At 42.4% G+C, this 26,808-nt stretch overlaps 1 protein-coding gene across 2 annotated transcripts in view; it reads left to right on the forward strand.

Moving 5' to 3' along the window:
* PKNOX1 (PBX/knotted 1 homeobox 1) overlaps positions 1-26,808 on the forward strand; it is a 1,629,974-nt gene that overhangs the window by 222,699 nt on the left and 1,380,467 nt on the right. The window lies entirely within an intron of this gene.

Consider the following 26,808-nt stretch of genomic DNA (forward strand, 5'->3'; position numbering starts at 1 on the left):
ATGACTGGCTTCTGACCGCTAAAACCAGGCGTCTATCTACTCCTTCAGGCCAGGGATTACTTTCTCAAGTTGGCCACAGTCATGGGCATAACCATCAACAAACAGAGGTCTGAATTGGACCTGTTACAAGTCATAGACTTCAATGGGGCCCATCTGGACGCAAGGATATCGTATGCTTACGACAGACAGGGTATGCAACTTGAGATTTCACATCAGCTAAATTCTGACCATCCCAAAGCCTCCAGCCACTTAGTTCTCAGAGCTTTAGGCTCAATGGGGGCCACAATAACCCTTCTCCCCATGACACATTTTCACGTGCTGGTATTACAATTGACGTTAGCAGTCCAGTGGTCACTTCTCAGGAATCCTCTGAATTTTCCCCCTCAAACTGTCTCATGTGTGCAAAGAGTCTATGCTTTGGTGGCTTCACTCCGTAGAAGTTACTAAAGGATGCCCATTCATTCTTCCACCCCCATATGCCACATTGACCATGGATGTCTCCCAGCTAGGGTGAGGGGGCATTATCTAGGTCGAACAGTCCATGGCACATGGACACCCCAAGAGACCAAGTTGCATATCGATGTAGTAGAGATGAGACTGGTTCTTCTAGCATTGCAAGAAGTCAACAGCTTTCTACCTCTGGGGTCTGTTGCGATACAAATGGACAATATGTCAGTGGTTTGGTACATCATCAAATAGAGAGGGACCAGGTACCCCTATGTCGAGAAGTAGTGAGAGTGTGGCAGTGGGTGATCTCTACCAGCCACTTTCTGGTAGCAACGTACATTCAGGGGGAATCCAACATATTAGCCAACAGGCTCAGCCGAGTGTTACTGATGTTTCACGAGTGGTCCCTGAATTAGTCAATGGCAAACATGATCTTCCAGAAATGGGGTCATCCTTCCTGTAATTTCTTTGCGTCCCTCATCAACAACAAATGCAGCAGTTCTTTTGGCTTGATTCCTCCTCAGGAGCAGTCACCAGGGATGCTCTAGTCTGTGTGTGGCCCTCTGGACTTCTCCATGCCTTTCCTCCTCTACCATTAATTCCCAAGTTCTTAAAGAAAGCTTTCAGGTTGCAGAGCAAAGTAGTCCTTGTTGCCCCTTTTTTGACCTTGACAAATCTGGCTCACCTTTCTTTGATCTCACCTGGTTTCCCCTCTGATGAGATTGGATCCAGGTCCAGATCTGCTGTCTCACCCGTCGGGGCATCCACACCCAGACATACAGGGCCTGAAACTAACCAACTAACCACATAGTTTCTCCACTTCCGATGATGTCAGGATTTCCCCAGGCTTTCTGTCCCACCCCTCTACCCCCCATTTGAGAAATTTTGGTCTCTTCACATAGGTCTTTAACTCGCAGAATTAACGAGAGCAAATGGAAAAGATTTGTCGTTTGGGCAGAACAGAAACAGATAGACCCCCTTACGGCTCCATTGGCAGTTGTACTAGACTTTCTGGCTTCCATTTTCAAGGATAGTGATAGTTATTCTACTGTGAAAGTTCAGCCAGCTGCTATTTCCAGTTTTCACGTTGGTTTTGATTCCTTATCCCTTGCATCTTGTAAGATGTGTAAAGCATTTCTTAGGGGCACTTTTCCTGTTGTGAAAGATCCTACTCCCCTGTGGGATCTGACTATAATTTTGCAAGCCTTGGTCCATACGCCCTTTGAACCTGCACTGTGTGTGGATTTGAGATTTCTGTCCTGGAAGACTGTTTTAGTAGCTGTTACATCTACCAGAAGAGTGTCTAAACTTCATGCTCTTTCTTCACGATTTCCATATTTGATTTTCTACAACGGCAGAGTGATCCTGTGTATTAAGCCTTCTTTTTCATTTAACGTGGCTAAGGAAGGAAACATTAATCAGTCCATCAGTCTTCCGGTCTTTTTTCCTTATTATCAAAACAAAGGTGAATACACACTGCATTTGCTTGATGTGCACAGGCATCTTCATTTTTACTTACATAGAACCAAGTCCTTTAGAAAGTCTGATGAGTTGTTTGTCTCTTTCTCAGATGCAAAGAGAGGTAGATCTATTAACAAAGTTACGCTAGCAAGATGGTTGAAAGACTGTATTACCTTTATCTACTCATTCAAAAATATTCCTTTACCAAGACAAGTCAATGTACATTTTACAAGGTCTATAGCTACTTCTCAGGCTTTTTGCTCCAGAGTTTCAATTGAGGATATTTGCGCTGCAACTACTTGGTCAAATCCCACACTTTTATTATGGATTACAAATTGGACATCATATTCGGGAGTAGAAGTGATTTTGGTTAATGAGGGCCACCCTGGATCTTGGTAGCTGGGACTCTGTCCCATAGGTTAAAGAAATGAAGAGGGCAGCATCAGAGAAAGAGGTTATGTTCTTACCGGAATGTTCCATCTGTGTTGTCCATCTTTATTTCCGTTAACCTTCCCACCCTCCCTTCCCCCTATCCAAGTCTTTGGGAAATCTGATAGAATTCTCAAAGGAAGCTATTCTTTCTGTTAAGCTCCTGATGTTGCTTGCTCATAGATATCTGTATACATATTTAATCTGTTTGCTTTATCAAGAGTATGATAAATATTTTCTTTTGTGTGTCATGCACTCTAACCACTCACTTTATACAGTTCTCCATGAGCCCTTCAGTGGTTAGGTAATGCGGAAAGTGCTATAATTTGGATGCTGGCCAGTTGTCATATCTTTGACAAGATTTAACTCGTATAACTTAAGGTACTCCAGCTGACATAATGCACGCAACTGTACTGTTTTTTTTTTTTTTAAGTTATATCGGAATAATTCATATTTATACTATAACAGGATAAATCTTTCTTTTATTTTAATAATATTGTAAAAGTTGGTAAATAAGGGCATTAATGCTGACTGCTGATGTGTGCCATCTGACATTCTAACTGGTCCCTTATTTCGTCTTTAATTATTGGAACCGTTAAACTCTTTCCTTCTTCCTCATCCATTTATTGGTAGTTTAAGCCACCCAAGAACCTTTCCCAGTCTTCCCTTTTATAGATTTCTTCTCCTTTACTAACATGTAAATCTTTAAATAGCAGTATTGCAATGTATCTGTTATTTCCTAGTGTTTTTTTCATTAACTTCCCTGTTTTCATATATTTGACCTTCAGTATAACTCTTTCCACTTTTTGCAGCCTTAATTTCTGGGACCCTTAATTTCTGGGATCCTAGTCATTGTGATTTTGATGTTTGCTCTAAGTAACACTCATAGTGCTTTTGCCTTTTTGTCATAGAGATCTCTTCAAGTTTTGTTCCATTTCCTGTTAATACCCATTTCTAGTGTCCTTCTTGTTCTGAGTAAGGTCATCTCATTTTTTCCTGTAGTTGCCTTAAGGTAGTTTATGATTTAAGTAGTCCTGTTATCATGCTGTACTTCCCTTTCCTATTTTAGACACCTGTTCTTGATGTCCTGTTTGCACTGTTTCCAACTCTAATTTTCATATTGATTGAGTCATGATTTACCTGTAAGTAGTTCTGAACAGTGCCATGTTTAATTTGCTTACTCCTTTCACAGTGTAGTCTGTAGATAGGAAATTGCCAGTGTGTGTTCCAAGTTCTAGTGGTTTGATCCCTAATTTGTAGAATGATTGGTGCTTGGTCAGACAACAGTCTCTGATGCACCTGAAGTCCTTCCACTTGATATTTTTGGTCCTGTGTCAAATACACTCTTTTTAACCTAGACCAACATTTGTATCTGTCTGAGTAGTATGTAAATTGAGCTGGACCCCCTTTATGCTAAGAGCCATATCCTTCATTCCAAATATCCTCATGTAGTACCCCGTATACTTTCCTTTACTGAGAACTCATCTTTCTAGGACCCCTACTTTCATATTCCTACTTGGTTATAGTATTCCAGTCCCTGCTAAAATCAGTATCCACTGCTGAAAGTCCATCACTGTATTTAATATATATATTTTTTAATTTCCTGGATTTTTGTTCCTGGTGGTAAACATACACTGGCTAGGATAATTCTTCCCTTCCAGTATCCGATTGTTAAAATATGCCTACACTCAATGCCCTTAATATTCTCTTCAGTATTTACTGATCCTCCCTTGGTCTAACAATAATACACCCCTCTTTCTTGCACCCTCATATTCCCCTGCGTATCTCTCCTTGTATCCATATTTTTATTTATTTATTTTTTTTTAGATATTCTTCTTTATTTAAATGCTTTTCCTTTAGCATAATTGGGTGAGGTTGTACTTTAAGTACACCAGTATTTTCTTCTTTTTATTGGGATCTACCAGGTCATTTACATTCTAAAACATCATCTTCAGTATATTGTATAGTGCAAGCATTTACCCCTTTGTGTATTATTTGCATTCCAGGTGGCTCCAGATGTTTAAAATACTTCCCTATGTCTGTCTCTAAACAAACTTGGAAGAAACTCCAGCTGTCCTTCTATTCTTATGTTCCAGTATTCTGTACATGAGGGTTTCGCTGTCATAAACGATCCTGACATCCGGCCAGAGTACAAAAGCCTTTTGCCACTACTATACGTGGGACATTGCATGCAGGCCCAAGGCTGGTGTTGGCCATAAAAGTGATGTCTGCACGTACCATTCTCAGAACTTCTCTACTGCCAGTCTGAACGCCGTCTTCCACCATCAGACTGCTTGCCCGAGTTGTTGGTTGCTGTACAGTTCAGTTCAGATAAGTGCCCTGTTGGGGTTTTTGCTTTTACTTTTGCTTCTGTTTTTCTGTATGATGTTACATGTCACTTAAGAAAGGCAAGTGCCATTGTGGAAGGCAAATCCCACATAAAGATAGCCACGACCAGTGTCTGTTTTGTGTAGGCCCTAACCTTGACAATAGGTCTTGCTCTGTATGTCAGGCATTTGTTCCCAAAACCTTGGGTAGCCGCCTTCACTCACTCTTAACATTTTCCTTGAGAATCAGAGACTTAAGAGGTTAGCATGTGACATTATGGAGGATACACTGGCCTGTACGTCCCATTCCTGATGTCCCTCTCAAGGCTAGTTAAGGCCCGTAGGTCTGTTTGGATTTTGGCTTGGATTCCTTGGTGGGTACTGGAGCGGAAGCAATCAGGGAGTCAGTCACTGGCACGTCCTCAGAGGTGTTGCAGACATCCTTTTTGGATGAGCAAGGGGAACCTAGGCGCATTATTTCAGAAGGCCTTCAAGGTATTCCTTAAATCTTGGTACGGGAGGAAGTACCGATGACTGTTAGGGAATGCAAGCCTACATTGAGTCCGTCCACCTTCCACAAGGCTGCTGTGCCCCTTAAAAAGGAACAAAAAAATGTCTTAAAGCCCCTCAGTAACCTCCACCTGACTGGCAGGCCTTCACACAGGGATTATTTAATTCTTTAATGGCTTTGAAGCCCCCCCCCCCCCACACACACACACACACACACACTGATGTTTTCCTTCCTAGCTGTCTTTCCACTTCTTCCCCTCAGGTAAGGTTTAGGGAGCAAGTTTTATCTGAGGATGAGGATTCCTCAGATGATGAGTTTTTGACATACTCTGCCCAAATTTCTTCCCCCTTGGAATTTGCTTCACCTGAGGAGGGGGTTCCAATGGAACTGAGTCTCTTGGTGAAGATATCACCTTTGTGGAGACTATTACTCATATGAGAGAGTTTTTCAAGTGGGATTGCTCACAGGTTACTGAAGTTCAGAGGAGATGTTACGATTTACTCCAAATGGATTCACCTTCTCCTTCTGCTGTGCCTCCAGTTCTGCCAGCTTTTCTGGACACTTTCACTTCTGTTTCTAAGAGTCCAGACTGTTTGCCTCCTGCCCCAAAATAGCCAGATAGGTTCTGTAAAGTTCCAGTGGACTGTAAATTCCTTTATAAATGCCCTGCTGCAGACCCAGTGGTTGTTTCTGTAGCTACTGATAAGCCCTCTAGACTTTTACCTTCTACTTCTCTTCTTCCTTCATGTGAGCAGAGTAAAACTATGGAAAGGCTGGGGAACAAAAAGTGTACACTTCAGCTACTCTTGCTTTTAGAGCAATTAACTATCAAACCCATAAAAATAAGTATGTTTTTGGCCCTTCTTTCTCAGGCTCTCAGCTTCTCTTTGACCTTTCAGATTCAGATGTGAAGTTTCAGCCTTCCTCTGTGTTGGCGGCATCTTCCCAGGTGACACACCATTCCATTTGATGCAGTTATGTTGCTGCTGAAGCATCTGCCAGGGCTGCTGCCTCTGGCTCTCTATTAAGGAGATAGTCTTGGCTAAGGCTCCAACCTCTTCCTGAAGACTTTAAAGCTGATGGATGCTACATCTTGTTCAAGTCCCTGCAGGAGAAAGGTAAAGAGTTGCAAAATTTAAAACGTGTCTTTAGTTCCCAAATTCCAAAGGAACCACCAAGTTAAGACTGCTTTTTTCAGGAAACAATCTCGAGCTCCTCTTTCCAGAGGTAAAAAGGGGTGTCAGGAGATCCTTCTAAACCCTCTTTTCTAGACAAATCAAGTAGCCTGTGACTACCTGGCTCCCTCTGTTCACATTCCCCTCTCTTAGTGCCTTACTCTGTCTTTTCCAGACTGGAAACACATCACTCACGATTCATGGGTTCTGTCCATTATCCACATGAAGTCCCACTCTCTCAAAGGGGAAGAGGGTGCTACTCAAAGATGTTCCCTGTTCCCAGGAAAGATGGCCCATTGAGACCTATTCTGGACCTTTCCCACCTCAACACCTTCCTAAAGGTCCCCGCCTTTCATATGCTTTCGCTCCAAACTTCCACAGGCCTATTTGGCCTCCCTAGATATCAAGAATGCCTGCCTACATGTTCCTATTCATCCCATTACAGAAAATGTTTACATTTTTCTGCTGCTTCCACATATTTTCAGTTCTGTGCATTGCCCTTTGGTCTCTGCATGGCACCAAGGGTATTTACAACATGTTTAGCTCCTTTGATTGCTCTCTGCAGACTCCAGGGCTTGCAGATCTTCCCCTGTCTGGACGACTTGTTGCTACAGGCTCCTCTCCCAGAGTCCTTGTTTCACAATCTTCTGTACTACTCTTCTGCAACGGTTGGGATTCACAGTCAGTTTCAAAAAATCCATGCTCACCCATTCACAGGACCACATCTTCCTGGGGTGCAGGATTCAGATAGAACTCATGTTGGCCTATCTTTCTCCTCAAAAAGTTCCGTCTGTAGTCAGTTACTTCCAAGACTTTATCCCTCTGCAGTCCTTGACAGCCAGAGAGTTTCTGAAGCTTCTAGGCTTCATAGTTTCAACTATTCCCATTCTACCTCTTGCCAAATTCCACATGAGAAAGATGTTCATCCTGCATACAGCTGCAGTCATCACACTTGGGTTATCCTACCGTCAGGCGGGTCCTCGGTCGGCCGAATTCCAAAGTCTAGGCGGCAGCTGAAATCAGTTTGGATGCATCATGCACACCTACGGGCGTTTGTTGTCCCTCTTCTTCCTTGCCTAAAGAGGGAGCTTCTTTGGTGAATTCAGCAGATTTCCCAAAATCCAGGCATGCATTTACATCCTCCCCTACCAATTCAAGAGTTGTTCACAGATGCCTCAGATATGGTTTGGGGGCAGCCTTTCCATCCATGAACTTTGCAGATGAAGGAGCACATAAACATAAAAGAGGTGAAGGCTCTTCTGCTGGCTGTTCAGGCTTTTCATACTTTACTTTGTCCAGGACCTCTAAAACTGTTTGCAGACAATACCACAGTTGTATGGTATGTAAACAAGTGGGTGGGGGGTGGGGGGGTGAAATCGTACCTTCTGTGGAGGTTAGCTCTTTTGGCATGGGAATTGGCAACTCAGTACCAAGTCGCTTTGCAGGCAGTGCACATCTCTTCCAACCAAAATGTTCTGACAGACATTTTGAGCAGGTCCATGATTCAATCCCATGAGTGGATTCTTCACAGGGATGTGTTTCTGCATATTCTCCACTGGTGGGGTACACCTCAAATAGATCTTTTTGCCTCCCCTTTGAACAGACAACTTTCAAAGTTTTGTGCCAGAGTTCCAGGTCCTCTATATGGAAGGTGGATGCCCTGTCAATCTCTTGGAAGGTGATGTTTCTCTTTGCATTCCCCCCTTTCCTCTTATTCAGAAAGTTCTGCTGAAGATTCAGCAGGACAAACCAAAATTCTTGCTGGTGACTCCCTTTTGGCCAAGACAACATTGGTTCCCTCTTTTTTTGTATTTAACCACGGAAAGTCATCACAAGTTACCTCAGGGTGTATCTCTTCACACAAGGCAAGGAATCACTCATTCACCCTCGGTTGTCAACTCTGCAGCTCACACTGTAGGTGATACACTTTTGATTCCTTTTGGACACCTTTTCTCTGAAGATGTGCTTAGAGTGCTGCAGGAGGTCAGGAAACCCAATACTAGGAAATCCTACTTATCTAAATGGAAGAGGTTTTCATCTGGTGTTTTTCTCGTAACCTAGACCCACTAAATGTGGACTTTCAGTTGGTTCTGTCTTACTTGTGTGAGCTTTTGAAAGCTGTTAAAAGTTCACTTTTTAGCTATTTTTGCATGTCTGTCTCTATCTCCCCCTTTGGCCTCCAGGTTGGTGGTTAAACTTTTCCTTAAAGGCGTCCTTCACATTAGACCTCCAAGGAAGCCTGTTCCACCTCCGTGGGACCTTAACTTTGTTCTGGAAAAGCTCACCGTGGCTCCTTTTAAGCCTGCAGCAACAGCTACCCTCCAATATTCTACCTGGAAGACTGAGCTTCTGCTTGCCTTTACTTCACCCAAAAGGATGTCTGAACTACAAGCCTTGAATGCATTTCCACCCTTCCTGGTTTTCCAGAAGGACAGGGTTTCTTTCCATACCAACCCTTCTTGCATGCCCAAGGTTGTGAATGAGTTGTCACATAATCAGTCCATTAACTTGCCCACCTTTTTTTTCCATCTCCACAGTCTTCCAGTGAGAGGATTCTACACACCTTGGATGTGCACATACAGCTTAGATTTTATTTGGATAAAACTAAAGCTGTCATGAAATCTGATCAGCTTTTTGTGTCTTTTCATCTCAGGGCTCTGGGAAGGCCTGCTTCCAAGCAGACTATTGCTACTTGGATTTCTAAGGCAATTTTCGTATGTTTTTCATGGTAAGAGACTTTCTTCTCCTGTTAAGGCTCACTCTACTAGGGCTGTCGCTTCCTCTGGTGCTTTTTGCGTGTTTGGATACTTCATCCATTTTAGAAGCAGCTACCTGGACTTCTGTGCATACCTTTACTAAATATTACAAGTTGGATGTCATTAACAGGTGCAGTGCAGGTTTTACTAGAACAATTCTACATGGCTTTGTAGAAAGTGCCTTGGCTCCTTCCTTATCCATGGTTTCCTTATGAGCTGTGATACTCTCCCTCATGTAAAGAATACTGCAACATAGGAATAGAAGACAGAAAACAGTTGTGTGAAATCTTACAACCATAGTTGTCTTTCTCGTCCATGTTGCATGTTTTGTTCCTTAGGCTGATGTTCTTCCTGGGACATTCAGTTCTGAGGATGGTATGTGTGGACGTCACTTTTGTGGCGACACTAGCCTTGAGCCGATGTACGACGTCCCACGTACCTAGCAGTGGCAAAAGGCTTTCTTATACTGGCTGGATGTCATGATTGTTTATGGCAGTGAATCCCTCATATAAACAATACTGTAACATGGAAGAGAAGGATATCTATGGTTATGGTAAGATTTTACACAACTGTTATTTGTCTTGTGTTAGCAGCCATAAGAACAAGGGAAAACTGTGTACAATCCGCCTGCTTTCAATACAATGGTCTTGAATGCGTGCCCTATGATGGTGTTTATTGTCCCGCATATCTAAGTATTCCATTTGCATTGATCTATAACCCTCCTTCTGCCCCTCCACGCACTGTCTTTAAGAAAATTTCCCTTACTTGTTGTCATATTTGAGGCAGAACAGTACATACAGTACCTTTAGGGCTGTAAGATAATTCATTTTGTCCCCTCATTAAAATGAGTGTGTTACCAATACTTCTTCATCTGCAGTCACTTGGATTTCTTCCACACTTTTAACAGTCCTTTGAAGGCCTACCTTTTATTTATCATTTTACACTCTTCTGCCATCAGATGAGCACATGATGTTTTGTACCTATTCCACCCCAGAGGAGTGGTCCATATACAGAATCTCACTCCTTAACTAGTCATAAGAACTTTACCCAAAACTCTTCCCTTGTCAGACATTTGGTACTTCTGAAAATTAGGGCAGGTTATAGTTAACAAGCTACACAACTTAACTGCTTGTCATGGAGTTACATCATAACTCTAAAATATAATTATTATCAAGTTGATAGTCATATGGTTTAACCTAAGATCCTCCCCACCCCCCAACATAGTTTTTAATCCATGTACGAGTCATTAACTCAATCAGAACTCTTGTGCTGTTTCTTCTTCCCCAGGATGTCCCAGAAAATGTGAGTTTTCTGTCATGTCTGCCAGTCTTTTAGTCATTCCTTAAATCTCTGTATGCTTCATCGTCATTTTCTGTCTAAATACCTGAAAAGGCTTCTCTGGTATTCTCTTATGATCCTTACTAACCCACTTCCTAGCAGGTTCCTCATGCTCACCTTGCTGCTGTGGCCAGCTGAGGTGGTGTTTACCTTTAAATGACTCCTGCAATCCTCTGCTGGCTGTTTCAAGTTCTAGGTATGTTTTTGTGCTTATTGGGAGAAAGACTCTTTTAGATCACCGAATGTTGAAGCTTTACCCTAATATTTGCATGGGTGTATATTAGAACATCGAGGTTTAAAACCTTTGCATGTTCTAATATCGAACCCTATGGAGTGAAAGCTTAAAATATCGAAGCAACAGAAACCCGAAATCTTTCCTAGGGAAAGATTTTGGTTGTCCGTTTCTGTTGCTTCGGTATTTTCAGCTCTGTAGTGGAATGTTACGGGTCTGGTTCAGGTAAGTGTGCGATTGTGTGGATGTGAGGGTTAGGGTGGGTTAGGTGAGTTAGGGTTAGGGTGCGGGTTAGGTGAGTTAGGGTTAGGGAGCAGGTGAGGTGAGTGTGCGATAGTGACGGACCTTAGGGTTAGGGTTAAGGTAAGTAAGTGGATAGTTAGTGGTGTGTATAGTTTAGTGTAGGGTTAGTTATAAGGTTTTGGGTGTGTGTGTGTGTGTGTGGATTGCTGTTTGTTTGGTGTGCTTGTGTTGCGTGTATGTGTTTTAGAACAGCAAATTTTTTCCCTGGGAAAAAAATTGCTGTTCTGACAGTTCGAGATTGTAAGCTTTTGCTTACATAGGGTCGATTAATCACCGTTCGCTTCTTTAAGCGGTCGGTGATCTAATATAGACCCTATTTGCATTCCTGCATTCTTATGGCTGGTAAAAGCATATTTCTTTGCTGCTTTGTCACCAGGGAGTAATCACTGTCCACATAAATCCTATTTTCATTGATTTTCAGGAGTTTGCTTCTATCTCAAAGCTTTGTAAGGATTTTCTGCTTGATGTGATAGTTTTGCAGTTTGATGAACTATTTGGCTGAAAATATTTACTGGGCCGCTGTGCTGGCTTTGATATTCTGTGCATTCTGACAATTAAGATTTCCTTTTTATTAAGTTCAGCCCATTAGCTTATCTGTTTTCTTATGGCACTACAACAGTCTGTACCCGCCCATCCATCAGGCACATTTGTCATCCTTAAGTTTTCTTTTCTGGCATGATCTTCCATTTCAAGTAGTTTATCAGTGTTTTCATTCTGTTTGGCCCCCAGTTCAACCATTCTTCCTTTTCCTTCCTGATCAGATTAATTAAGCAGATCCTCTAAACCTGTTAATTGTTTTTATATAGTCCATTAATGTCCATTAATTTGCAGCACTTCTGAATATATCTTATTGATCTTAATTTGCAGATCTCTAGTAGGCAGTTCAGGGGATGCTTGTCTCCGTTGACTGACTCCTTGCTCGTCCAGTTTTTTTGGCCATGTGGTACTGGAGTGACAACTTGCTTCTCTTTTTTATTCAGCCTTTTCTGGGTTTTTTTTCGACTTTAGCTCTGATTTTATTTCTGTTCATCCAAACTGTTGACAACTACATAACTCAGTTTTACCTTTTTTATGCTGTTTTAATAACTTTAATTAAATGCACAAGAGAGAAAGAAAATGTCCCTGTTACTAGCCCTGTGCCATGCCCAAAGCCAGAAGAAATATTTTTTAAGCATTATGTTGATCGCAGAATAAAGCAAGTTTAGTATACTTAGCGAAGTGCCAGACATGTCATGCTTTCCGTGTTGGAAAACAAGTTGTAGTTTTAAAGTACATGTATGTGAATATGTTAATGATTTAATTAGAGGGAATAAAAGCAGTGCATTAACAAGACATAATAGCAACAAATATTGACCATCATTTTAAATTTCAAGATCCTACTCATTCAGTCTGACTTGTGGGTGCTCAAACCACTTAAATGCAACTCAGCAGCATAATTGCTCCAGACTTGTGTCCCTTTAAAGCTCCTATAATGCACTAGTATTACTTCAAATCTTGTTTGTCGTCATCATGAACAGATGCGGATCTTCCACTCAGTGTTCAGGTAAGTGCTTCACCTAATTTTTGCTCTCACAACTTGACTTTTATACTGTCAACTTAATTCTAAGTAGTTTAGGCAGTTTGGTTTTTCGACTTTGGTGCCTTTGGCTGTTTAGCCCCTTTTCTTCTACTCTATCTTCTGTTGGTGTTTTTCCCCCACTGTATGAGCCTCTATGTAAAATATGAAACTTTTCTTTTGTTGTAAGCTCTATTAGAATTAGAACTAAAATTACTGGTTTGCTTTTAGTTAAGTATACTTTTTCCTAACAGTATCTACCTTTCCAGCATACTCTTCATACCACTGTTAGAAGATTATAGAAGAGGGAATAGATCAACAAAAATACTAAGAAAGGTAGACCTGATAAAAGCAATGCGCAGTATTAGAACAAACCAGGATCTGTCATGCACTATCACAAATAAATAAAAAATAACAGCACAGACAGAAAAACTTAGAAGATACGAAGATTAATGTAAAGGAAAAGTACAAAGTAAGCAATTTATTGATGACCGAAAAAGGTTTTATAGAGAATTGGGAAACAAAGTAAAAGGAATTGAAAGACCACCAAAAAAAGAAGAAATAGATACATTCGAGAGAAGTAGCTGTGAAGATCCTGTGGAACATACAAAGATGCTAAATGGACAGAAGAAGTAAAAGAAAGAATAAGAAGTTTAAAGGTATAAGATATGAAATGGGATGAAGTAACACCCAGAGAGACTGAAACAAAGTTAAGAAAAGCCTCTAACTGGAAACTCCCAGGCCCAGATACAGTACCTCACTTTTCGTTAAAAGTATTCCATATTTGCACAAAGATTTAGCCATGAGTAAGAAGTACTTATATGCGCACCCCAAACAGACACCTACCTGGCTAACAACAGGAAAAACAATATTCCTACTTAAGAGTGAGCCTACAAGCTACCCTAAAAATTATAGACAAGAAACTTGCCTTCCGACGATGTATAAACAAAACATGGGAATTGATGCTGACAGAGTTTATAGTCATTTAGAAGAAAACTCAGTTGTGGCTATAGAATAAAAGGGCCGTAAAAGAAAGTCATATGGAACAAAGGATCATTTGTTATTAAATAAAGTCATAGTGGAGAACTGTAAAAAGGGAATGAGTCTAAGTATGGCATGGATTGTTTACAAAAAAGCATTTGATAGTATCCCACATTCATGGATAAAAGAGTGCTTAAAAATTTATAAGCTACACCCTACACTGATCGACTACATTACAGTGACCATGAAACAGTGGCAGTCCTCTTTGCAATTAAGCCATGATAAAGGACAAATTATTATCCCAGGGATAAAAATTCAAAGGGGGATGTTCCAGGGTGATTCTTTGTCACCACTGCTATTCTGCCTTTCCCTTAACCCATTAGGCTGTCTATTTAACAGTTTAGGCCATGGCTACAATTTGGCTCCTAGAAAACAGCCAAGTGTAAAGACTTCTCATCTTCTCTTTGTCGATGATTTAAAACTGTATAGCTCATCAGATGAGGAACTGAAAGCACAACTGCAAGTTGTCAAAACTTTTTCAGATGACATAAGAATGTCATTTGGTCTTGATAAATGTGCAAAACCAACCTTTAAAGCAGAAAAACTGCAACACCAGGAAAACATCAGTTTGGGACAAGAATGTGATATAAAAGAAAATGAGCAAGAGGGAGCGTATAAATATTTAGGAATTGATGAAGGATTAGCAATAAAACATGAAAAATGTAAGTAAAACTTAATAGGGAATACTTCAGAAGACTTAATTAATCCTGAAAACAGCACTGACATCTAGGAACGAAATCCAAGCTATAAACTGATTTGCTCTTCCTGTTCTAATTTACAGTTTTGGAGTGACTGACTAGCCCCAAAACGTGTTGTATAGATTAGATAGGAAAACAAGAAGGATACTTCATGCTCACCATATAATCCGTAAAAATCAGTGTATACCAAGATTATGTATTCCCCGTTCAGAAGGAGGGATGGGCCTCGGATGCTGTCCAGTTGCCATTGGCCAGTCCTCTCAGGCTTATTATCTCTGAACAAGGTGAGATGCTTTTGCAGTTCCCTTCCGCGACTGATGGTGCAGGCCTCTATCAAAACTTGTTTGGAGTCCAGTATGCCGTTGGGTCCCTCGACATCTGACAAAGCCTTAGGACTCAGTTCGTCTGTCGGGTCTGGGACCACTTTGCAGGTTTCGGCTTCCGACGACCATAGCACAGCCAAGGTTGTGCGGTGCCAGACTTTGACATCGACCATTCTTCCAGGGGAGATGGGCATCCCTGCTTTGGACATCACCAGGCCTAAGCTGAGAGCTACTCATAGGAAAATGGCTTCCTCTCAGATCCAGCCAAGGCCTACCGGTTCCACTCACAGGTTTATCAGCAGGACCTTGTGAGATTTGCAGAGGACCTTATTTCCATTATTAGAGGCAGGCAACCCCCTTCTGAATCCTCCCTAGGAAAAAGAAAAGTGATCCCCTCCTAGAAGTCCTTTCTGATCCCTTTGAGTCAGATGAGGATTCTGTTTTTGAAAAGGGCCCCGCCATGGCATCCTTTGAAGACTTACACTGTGAAGAGAATCTGGCTTCTTCTTCCCCTCCTGAGGATTTATCTTTTGGGGGAACACTGCACACTGGGAAGCCCAGTATTACCCTCAGTCCAAGAAAAGGATAAGGGAATTCCTCAACCTCCCATAACATAAGCCCCTCGCCATCCCTCCTGTTTTAGAGGGTTTCTGGACTCTTCCTTCAAACCAGACTCCCTCCCTTCCTCCTGCCCTTAGAAAACCTGACAGATTTTATAGAGTTTTGGATTCTGATAAGCATTATTTTAAGAATTCTTCTGTTGACCCATAGGTCATGACCTCAGGCCCCAAAGGAGCCAGAGCTAGAGCTCCTCCAGAAATCCTTTGCCTACAGATAAAGAAAGCAGGGCCCTGGATCCATTTGGCAAAAAAGTTTACACTTCTGCCACCTTATCTGTGAGGGCATTAAACTGTCAGTTCCACATGATAAAATACCAGGAGACATTCCTGGATCAGATGAGACAGAAGCTTATGACTTTAGAGAACAAGGGTCTCTCCAAGGAGTTACTGGACCTTTACAATTCTAGCTCCCAGGTTGCAAAACATTCCATCCACTGTGGGTGTGATGATGTGGAAGGCACCAGCAGGCCTGCAGCTATAGGCTGTATTATTAGGAGACACGCATGGCTGAGTGAATAGTCTCTCCCAGAACATGTCATATCAAACCTCTTGGATGCCCCTTTAGACAAGGAATTCCTCTTTGGCCCCAAAGCAGAAGCTGTTCTTAAAAAATAATAATTAAATAAATAAATAAAGTAGAAGACAAGGCCAAGTTTATGCAGACTGTTAAGGATTTCCTGCAAATGCAGCCTCCTCGTTTCAGTAGAAACTATCCTTCTAAGCATTGTTCCTTTCCCTCCCAATCTAAGGATAGGCAAAGGAAGCCACGTAGGGAAAGATGCCAGCGGCAGCACCAAAGACGCAGGCAATGGCATTCAGAAAGCCCTAGGCCAGTCACTGGCAGGGAACAATCATGACTCTTTGTGATAGTTCCCCCTCCCTTCCCTCTCCTCCCTTACCCTTTCTCTCCCAGACTTGGAGGAAGGCTAGCATTATTCCAAGGAATTTGATCCCTCATAACTTCAGACCAGTTAGTACTAACCATCATTTCAAGGGGCTGCAAGCTCAAATTTAGGCAACCCTTGAAGCCATCAAGCTTCCCAGACATCCCCCAAAGCAAAGGAGAGAGGCTGTTTCCCCAAGTAAAGATGCTGTGTGCACAGGGGTCAGTAGAATTGGTACCAGAACACAAAAGAGGAAGGGGTTTCTACTTCAGACTCTTCCTAATTCCCAGGAAGGAAGGTACATGGTGGCCTGTACTGAACCTGTCTGCCCTTAACCAATTCCTACAGGTCCCAAAATTCAAGATGTTGACCCTTCAAAACTGTTGCCCATGATTTATCCAGAGGCCATCATGGTTACGTTAGAGTTAAAAGACACATACTTGCATATTCCCATAGAGGAATCGCACATAAGTTTTTTGTGCTCTGCCCTTTGGCTTGTTTACTTCCCCCATGATCTTCACAAAATGCTTTGCCCCTCTAATTCTCTTCTGCAGAACAAAGGGCATGCAAATTTACCCTATCTGGACGATTGCCTTATCCAGGCTACAAGCTTGACAAAACTCAACTCAGACTTAATGTTCACCCAGAACCTCTTAACCTCCCTGGGGTTCACCATAAATCATCAAATATCCCAAACAGACCCCACAACAGAATTGTTTTCTTAGTGGCCGTACTAGATTCCACACTCCAAAAAGCTTTCTTGCCTCCAGGAAAGGTCTCCTTCCTGACTCTCTGCTTTCAAAAATCATGGACAGAGATTTTCCTCACAGGCAGAGAGTACCTTAGGGGCTCTGGGGTACATGGCATCTTGCATCCTCATGATTCCCCTGGCCAAGTTACACATGAGAAAACTCCAGTTGTATCTCATGAATGTGTGGTGCCAGCATGGTCAACCACTCTCAGACAAGATCTAATTGATTCCTTGCCTCAAGAAGGAATTTGCATAGTGGGCCATGGCTTGCTCCCTCAACCCAGGTCTCCCCTTCAGATTCCACTCCCAGGAGCAAACATTGACCACAGATGCATCAGAGGTAGCCAGGGGAGCACACTTCAACCACTTCCAGATGCAAGGGAAGTGGGACCACAACCTCAGAGACAAACACATAAACTTAAAGGAACTTATGGCAGTCCAAGAAAGTCTTCTAGCCTTTAAAGAGAATGGAAACCAGGGGTGCTAGTGGTGAAAGAAGACAATACCACAGTTCTGTGGTACATAAATAAGCAGGGGGAACTCACTCCTACCCTCTCTGTCATCTAGCAGTGAATGTTTGGGAAACAGTACTCTCCATGTGTTACACCTTTTGGCATAGTACCTGCCAGGTGTGCACAACCAACTAGCAGACCACCTCAGAGGAAGTTTGTCAAAGCCCCACGAGTGGCAGTTGCATCAGGAAACCGTTCTCAGCATAGCCAAAATGTTGGGGCATGCCTCAGATACACCTCTTTGCCACCAGAGAGAATACTTGTTTGAAAAGGTTTGTTCCAGGGACAAAACAGATTCAACCTGGAAGACAGATGCCTTCTCATTCCCATGGACAGGCCTCTTCATGTATGCCTTCCCTCCAATCCCTCTGCTCCACAGGATGCTCTTAAAGATAAGGGAAAAAGGACCAAGGGTGACACTTATAGCTCCAGACTGGCCCAGGCAGCACTGGCACCCTCTGTTGCTCCGCTTAACCAGCACAAAACCATGGCAGCTGCCACATATATTAGATCTTGTGACACAGGAGAAGGGAAACATTGAGACTATGCAGGTTGGGGTGCACAAATTATCAGCATGTAGGATCCCTACATCATGTAGTGTTTCTGTCCTGGACAAACAGGTTCAGGATATCCTTAGAGAGGCCAGAAGGGCTAGCACCAGGAAGTCTTATTTGGCTGAATGGAAGACATTCTCCCTTTGGTGTGGGAAACATGCTCAGAATCCCCGTCTAGCCAATATCACAGTCATCCTGTCCTACCTGGCAAGTACCTTTAACAAAAGTCTGTTTTACTCCTCCATAAAAATTCATGCTTTGGCTATCTCAATCCACATTCCTGTCCAACCTCCTATCTTTTCTCACCCTCTTATGAAACAGTTTCTTGGTGGGGGGGGGGGGGGGGTGATCAAAATCAGGCCACCCGGAAGGCCTCTGTCCCCACCCTGGGACCTTAATTTTGTTGTGGAAAAACCTTACTCTTCCACCATTTGAACCAGCTGTCTCTACTAACTTAAAATCCTTGACATGGAAGACTGCCTTCTTGTTAGCTGTCACCTCGGCTAGAAGGGGTTCTGAACTGCATGCACTCATAGCAGTAGAACCTTTACTCATCTTCCATCCAGACAGTCTCTGTCTGTCAGGATTTACCCCTTCTTTATGCCCAAGGTGGTGACAGACAACTCCGTAAATCAAGCCATACATATGTCTACCTTCTTCCCCAAACCATAAAACATAGGGGGAAGAATTCTTCATTCCTTGGATGTGCATAGGTAGCTCCATTACTATCTTGTCAGAACAAAGACTTTGAAAAAATCAGACCAACTGTTCTTCGCCAGTAGTTCTGAAAAAATCAGACCAACTGACCTTTGCCAGTAGTTCTGAAGAGAAACCAGTTTCCAAATAGACCATTTCTAAATGGATCTCTCACTGTTGCCAGGACACACACTACTAGGGCAACTGCTGCCTCTACTGCCTTCATAAAAGAGGTACCCACCAAGGATATCCTGGAGGCTGCTACTTGGTCTTCAGTACATACCTTCAACAAACATTACCACCTGTCAGCCTTCTCTAGGTCCATAGAAGGATTTGCCACTGCCATCCTGCAGGGCATCCTGTCTCTTCTTAAACTACCTTCCACCCTTCTACTCAGCTTTGGGAATCATCCCACAAGTCAGGACTGCAACAGTGGAATATAAAGAACATAGTAGAGTTGTGTACACTTACCATAAATGTAGATGTTAAATGTGTTCACTGTTGCTGTATTCTTTCCCAACACCCTTCCCCCTCACTTACAGGGTAGTCTTGAACAAGCTGCTTCTTTAGTCAAGGGATCCCTCTTCTTGCCTCATTCCATGCTTAAATTCTCTGTCAAAGACCCTTGACTTTGACTCCTGTCTAGGAGGGGTCCTACCCTCAGGGGGTAAGAAAAAACTGACATGATGATGTAATCTGACTCCCCTTATACCTGAGCGTTCTGATGTTGGTTGGGGCATCCGCTGGCTGTAGGAGGAGGGACATTTTTCTTTGGTAGTCGGGCCAGCCAAGGGCTTCCACGGCAGGAAATCCCACAAGTCAGGACTGCACCAGTGAATACACTCTAACATCTGCCTTTATCGTAAGTATACAGAGGTGTACTTTATAATAAATGCATGACTTTCATTTTTGCAAACTGCTGTTTTAGGAATGAGAGATGGTGATTTAAGGATTATAATTGGATTATTCAGTTAGAGGCATGTACATATTCAGGGCTGAATGATTGTTTGAAATGTATTTTAAAAGAAAGGGGGCTGAAACATTACAGTTTGTTTATTGTACTAATTCAATGCATTTATACATATATTTTTATTATTTTAAATATATTTTTGACTGAGGTTTGAATCAGTTGATGATGTTATGATCATGTGATAATGGGTATTTAAATTATGCATGGCAAGGTTATATGATTTTGGAAAAACCTGCTGAAGCAGTAATGAAAACCCATTTGTTGTTTAGTAAAGGATATTCTTTATATGGTGTTTAGAACAGTGAACCCTTCACCTTTTTGGGTTTTGTAGTTAAGAGACCAGTGATTGCTAGAAATAAAATGTGTAGGGATTTGTGTTGCAGAAAAATCAATCCTCTACTTATTTAAAAAAAAAAAAAACAAGACAGCCTTTGATCTGCTGCCAGTGTTCTTTCTGTCTTTGACTGATGGGTTCGGATAAGAGATGTCTGATTCAAATTGGCTGCTGTAAAAGCTCGTGGCAATTTGAAACTCTAGAGCTTCTCCCTTACCTGCAGTGCACCATCCCCCATTACCTCAGATGTTATTTGTTGCTGTTCGGTGAAAGATGTGGTGATTTGTCTGTTGAGTTATTTGGGCTAGATAAGCATTTGTTTTCTCTTTAGTAAGGTGATATTTTTCTTTAATCTTCCTTTATTTCTCCTGTTAGCGTACTCTTAATAGTGTTGTTAGTATCTTTTTCTTCCCTTTTTCTCTCCCTTCACCCTTCTACATTTTATCGTAGTTCTTACTACCTTTGTAGGCAGCCCTTTCTCTTTTTCTTTCTGTTAAAAAAGAAAACCAAAAAAATTCTATATATATTTTTAAATCTTGTTGTGGTTGTAGTTATTCTGTGTGGTAGTTTGTTGTAGTTGTTTGTTTCTCTTTCAAGTAAACATGGCTGAAAAAGAAAAAGCCCCTGCAGGTTTTAAAAAGTGTGGGAAGTGCAGTCAAAAGATTCCTCTCTGTGACTCGCACACTGTGTTTATTGCTTTGGCCTCCTCCACCTGCAAGAGAGCTGCACATTCTGTCATGCATTCAACCCCCGAGTGTTAGTGGAACGCAAAAACAAATTGATTTTAAAGGGGCTTTTACCATCTTCCTTTGGCAGTTGGAGAAACTTCTAAAAAGTTACCACACTCCTCTCTCAACTCTTCTTCTGTTTCTTCAAAAGCCTTGGAGAAAACTTCAAAAAAGGCCTTCTTTGGATCCTACTGTTTCCTCGGATCCATCTAAGAAAAAGAAAATTAGACTCTCGGATCCGACACCCTCGCAACAGAGAAAAGCGAAAAGTCTTTTGTTGGATCAGACTGTTTCTTTGTATCCAAAGTCTCCAAAAATTAAGGATCCATCAGATCAGCCAAGACTGCAGGATGTGGTTCTTAGGGCAAGGTATTCCCCATTTCTGGACCTGGTTCCATCGAGAGTACCTTCTCCCTTCCTTTGTAGACCAGATTCTCCTTCCATCAGTCCTCTCGTTGTTCTAGAAACCTCACTGTGGAAGATGTGGAGAGGGTAGTGAGACAGATCCTGTCTGCGCAGAGCCAATCAGTTTTTGCTTTGGCTCCTACCCCTTTGGGTCAGGAAGCCCATATGTCCACAACAACATCTTTAACTCTCCCTCCTCTGACTCCCTCTTTTGTTTTGGAGCCCTTGGATCTGAGTTACCCATCTTCTTTAGATCTGAGAATCATTCTATCCTCAGATCCAAAGCTTGCTCTGAGCTCTTCCGTGCAATCAGGTCCGGAAATCTCTCGGAGCCAATTCTACCCTGTCTTATCCGAGGTGTTTCAGTTGACTCTGAGAACTTCTGAGCTGTCTTTACACCTCGGGGGCTTTGGCTGGGGTTAGTTCAGCTCCAACTTCTGCCAGGGAGGGGACTTTCCTGTGAGCAGGAAAGGACCAAGGATCAGAAAGCCCTCCTCTCATATCCAGCTTCCTTTCCCTCTCTGAGAAGGTCAGCCTTTAGGACTTTGGAGGAGAGCCCTGTCAGCGACAATGAAGCAGATGGCTCTTATCCCCTCGGGTCCTGCATTTATGTCACTTCTATCTCTGCATCAAGAGTCTCAGCTAACCCTCCCATAGGGACAGCCAGTACTAAAACCCAAGGACACCCAGTTGGGTATTTCCACCTATTCCAGTACCTCCCCAGATTGTCCCAGTAAGTAGGTCCTTCGGAAGAGGACATGCAAGAGGAAGCATCTGGATTCTCCTGAATATGTCACTGATAACACAGATTTTGAGGAGGGCGAAGAGTCCCCAGGGTCACCTTCTGTGGATGTCTCATTTGGAGACATCCTCAAAATTCTGAAACAAAGAGGTGTCTGGAAGCCCAGCAACCCTTCATCAGAGGAATCTGTGCTCCTGGAGGTGTTTGGTACTGGCCCTTCTACTTTTTGGGTGATTCCACCTGTCGACGAGCTCCTCGCATTGGTGTCACGGCAGGCATGAAAGGAATCTGACACCATTGAGCCTATTCCTAGAAAGCCTAATTAGATTATGAGCCATCTGGAAGACAAGCAGTTCTGGTCCATGGTCCCCCCTGTGGATGCCATAGTCATAGCGGCAGCCACCAGAGAGGAACTAGCTGATGTAAGTTCCTCTGTTCATCCACCTGACAAGGAGTTGTGGTTGATGGACAGGTTCAGGAACCATGTCTATGCTTCAAGGACCTTTGCCTTGAGGTCTCTGAACTGTTTGGCACATTTCACTAGACTACAGAAGGATCTGATTAAGGAACTCTCAGATGCCCTCACAGGAACCGTGTCTGAGTTGGTGAAGGTTTCTGTCACCTTGCAGCTGGAGACCCTACAGTTAATATCCAACTCGTCCATGAGACTTATTTCCAATGTGGCAGAAGAAACCCCAAGGGCAGTGGGTTCAGGCATAGCTGTCAGGAGACACGCCCGGATGCACTTGTGTGACTTTGCAGAATCTTTTAAATCTATGGTCATCAGTGCGCCTTTTGATGGCACCTCTCTTTTTGGCCCTAAAGTAAGAGATACACTGTCCAGTTGTGAGAAGGATGGAAAAACCCTTTCTGTTGTGGGAGTATGTTTTTCCACACCCCCTCCAAAGATCCTTTTCTAGGAATCATCAAGGTTGTAGTAAGATGTGGTTCAAGAAATCACAAGGATTTTTCTAGGACACATGTAGAAGGTCTTCCCTCAGAGGCAGAGGAGGAAATTCAAATGGTAGATGCTGCCCTTGCGGCAGAGGAGGCCGCAAAACATCAGGGGTTCAGAGAACCTTTCTTTGGCAAAGTGTTCCAGTGCTCCTGGACAGAGGCCCAATTTTTCCCCTCTGGAGGCAATCTGAGGTCATTTGTCCTTGCACCAGAGAGCCTGGCTAAAAATAATAAAAGATGCTTGAGTGCAGAGGATCGTATCTAGAGGGTATATAATTCCATTTTCCCTTCTTCCTCCAAATTCCAGGAAAATCCCTGATGCCCTACCCAGTCAGAGGGATCAAGCAGCCATTCAAGTACAAAAAATGCTAAACAAAGAAGCCATCCAAGAGGTCCCCCTGATCAGAAAGGATCCGGAACTTACTCAAGATTCTTTTTAGTGCCAAAGAAAACAGGGGACTGGAGACCAATTCTGGATCTCAGTAACCTGAATAGATTTGTTTGAAAGACACGGAAAGACAGATGGTCATGGTTCAGTCCATTCTTCTGTTTTTGGAAAAGGATGACTGGATTTGCTCAGTAGATCTCCAGGATGCATACTATCATATAAAAATAGTGTAGTAAAAGACAAGAACGTAGCAAACCCAGTAGGTAATCCAGAAATAAAATAAACCAGGTGCTCCAAGGGACCAGAACTTGTATCCACAAAGCGTTTATTGTTTTACAGCTTAAAAAAGTTTAAAAACAAACTGCTGTTATAAAAAAATCAAACAGGTTTAGCGCTTTCGTCTTACAAGTAAAAGACATCATCAGAACCATTGCATTTAGAACAGCTAGGCTTTTATAACCAAAAGCCCACCCTTAAATGAAAACAAGTCATGAAACCAAGTCCTGTATTTAAAGTTACATACTCAGCTAGCATTCACCTTGAATAGATATGTGTAATAAATGGTTACAAAATAAAACATCATGAATAAAATAAGTAAAAATAATGTACATATATACATGCTGTGCCTGCAGAAGCCATACTACAAAAGCAACAAACAATTACATGTTCTTTACGTACATTGCATCAACTTGTCTTTTGCCAACTTGCATTTAGGCAACCTATATTTGTATTGATCTTTCTTTTAGCTCACTGGCAATAAAACTGTTTCATTTAAGCCTGGTGGCACAGTAGCATAGTCCCCACAATATGCTGGCAAATCAACTTCTACAGCAAAGAACGTACATTTATCAAACCCCACACAGGTGACCGAGTGCCTAGCTAAAGCACTCTTGTTGTCATTTCACTGGATGCTCTAAACATGCTGGTAAATACGCTTATTAAAAACGTTATGGTTTTGCCAATGTAAAAAGCTTGATATTGTGTGCACACAGCAAAATAAATCACTCTCTCCATAAAACAGTTAAATCTGCCTCCCTTGGCATAGCCCCTGATTTTATCATATAGCCACCCTTCATAGTGTATGTCAACATAGCCACATTGATTGCATCTTCCACATCTAGAATTTTTTAGGAAAATTATCCATTCTTCATGTAGGTTTATTCTCTGAAATGCTTTTAAAGTTACTCCGTCTTTTAAATGTGAAAGTAGGCTTAACCTCATTAAATCTCAGTGTGGCCTCATTGCTACTTAAAATAAACCAATTTTTCAAAATGATCTTTTGCATTTCCTTGGCATCAAGTGAGTACTGTAAAACCATATTAGTACTTAAATCAAGGGACTGGTTGTTGTGAGCAGCAACATCTGGATTATTGCTGTACCCATGTTTAAAAATAGAACCATATATACCATCATATAAAAATAAAGAGATGAACCAGGAAATTCTTATTCTTCCGGCTAGGAGACAGTCATTATCAGTTCAGAGCACTGCATTTTGGTCTCACCATGGCTCCCACCATCTTTACCAAACGTATGGCAGTGGTAGCATCTCACTTGAGACTGCAAGGATTCCATGTGTTTCCATACTTAGATAACTGGCTCATTATCATCCTGACTGTGCATCAACTCATCATGGCAAGAGAAGAAATCATCCATGCTTGTACAAAGTTAGGAATAACTATAAATTTCAAGTCAAATCTAGAGCCAACTCAAATTCTAGAATTCATAGGAGCGCTACTCGACACAAGGTCAACAGTAGCTTCTGTTCCCCTTTCCAGACTTCATACTTTAAGGTCACAAGTCAACAAAATACTTTGCATACCATGATCTCAGCTTGCTTATTTCTGCAAGCTCTAGGATCAATGGTGGCAGCGATAACCCTTGTTCTGCTAGCCAGGTTTCATATGAGGGTTCTTCAGTGGATGTTGGCATCCCAGTGGTCGATACTAACTACCCTTGTCTGTTCTAATACGAATTACCAACTCATGCAAGAAAAAGTCTGATGTGGTGGATCCAGTTGGAACAACTGCTGCAGGGTGTTCATTTGTCTCCCCTTACAGCCCAGGCCATAATGACCATGGATGCTTCCCAGCTGGGGCGGGGGAGCATTACCTGGGAAAGACGGTCCAAGGCATGTGGTCCCCAGAAGAGGCCAGTTTGCATATCAGTGTACTGGAGTTAAGAGCAGTGCTTTTAGCGTTGCAAGCACAAGCCTTTCAGGATGCTCTCCACTCAGGAACTATTGCAATACAAACAGACAATTTGTCAATGGTTTGGTACATCAACAAACAAGGAGGAACCAGGTCATACCCACTGTGTCGAGAAGCACTAAGTGTGTGGCAGTGGGCAGTATCTTCCAACCGCTTTCTCTTAGCAGCGTACATTCCGGAGAAGTCCAGCATGCTAGAAAACAAGCTGAGCAAGTGTATTCTGTTATCTCACAAATGGTCCCGCAGCCAGAAAGTTGCGGAACTAATTTTCCATACGTGGGGCCAGCCTTGCTGTAATCTCTTTGCATCTCCTCTAAACAGCAAGTTCAGCAGCTATTTTGTCCTAATCCCCCCACAGAGGGAGTCACCGAGGGATGCTAATCTCCATTATTGACCCCCCCCCCCGGATTAATTTATGCATATCCTCCAATTTCCCTAATTCTAAAGTTCCTTCAGAGAGCTGCCAGGTTGAAGACCAGGGTCATTCTCATTGCCCCCTTTTGGCCTTGACAGATTTGGTTTCCCTTCCTGTGGCCTCATTTAATTCACCAACCCTGGATTTTGGACCCAGCTCCAGATCTCCTGTGTCATCCAATGGGCATGACACATCCAGACCTCTCGAACCTCAAGCTGACAGCTTGATTTCTCCAGGTCCAATAATAGCTAGACTGTTGATGCGCTCGTCCCCTGTTTGTCACATCTTGTTGTCTTCCCTTTGGCCATCCAGTAGGAAACTTTGTTAGTAAGTGGAAAAGGTTTGTACACTGGGCTCTTCAAAAACATGTAGACCCTTTCTTGGCCCCAACCAGTCATGCTGGATTTCTGGACACTACTTTTTTACCAAGAGGCCAGTTCTTCAACAGTGAAAGTCCAGTCGGCAGTAGTTTCTAATTTCCACACTGGTTTTGATGGCTGTTCACTAACCCTCTCATAAGCTATATAAAACCTTGTTATGAGACATAGTTCTTCTCAAACCTCCTTTTAAAGATCCTATGTCACCATGGGATCTGAATCTGGTACTGCAGTCCTTGATTCTTCCACCCTTTGAGTCTGCCTGTGATTGTGGCCTTAAATTTCTGTCTTGGAAGACCTTATTCTTAGTTGCCATCAGTTGTGCTAGACGAATTTCAGAAATTCAGGCATTGTCGGTGAAATCTCCTTATCTCATTTTACGTAAGGACAGTGTCTCCTTATGAATGAATGCATCCTTTTTGCCCAAGGTGGTATCACATGCCAACATTACGCAGTGCATCAGTCTAACAGTCTTTTTCCCAAATTATTCCAACAAAGGAGAATACTTACTACATTTGCTAGATGTGCATAGACAATTACATTTCTATCTACATAGAACAAAAGATATCAGAACAACTGCTCAATTGTTTGTATCCTTCGCTGATCTGAAATTGGGCTCGTCTGCATCTAAAGTCACCTTAGCTAAATGGCTTACTGACTGTATCTCCTTTA

Source organism: Protopterus annectens, chromosome 5.part0 (genome assembly GCF_019279795.1).
Source record: "Protopterus annectens isolate FY-2018-M chromosome 5.part0, PAN1.0, whole genome shotgun sequence".
Taxonomy (NCBI): Eukaryota; Metazoa; Chordata; order Ceratodontiformes; family Protopteridae; genus Protopterus; species Protopterus annectens.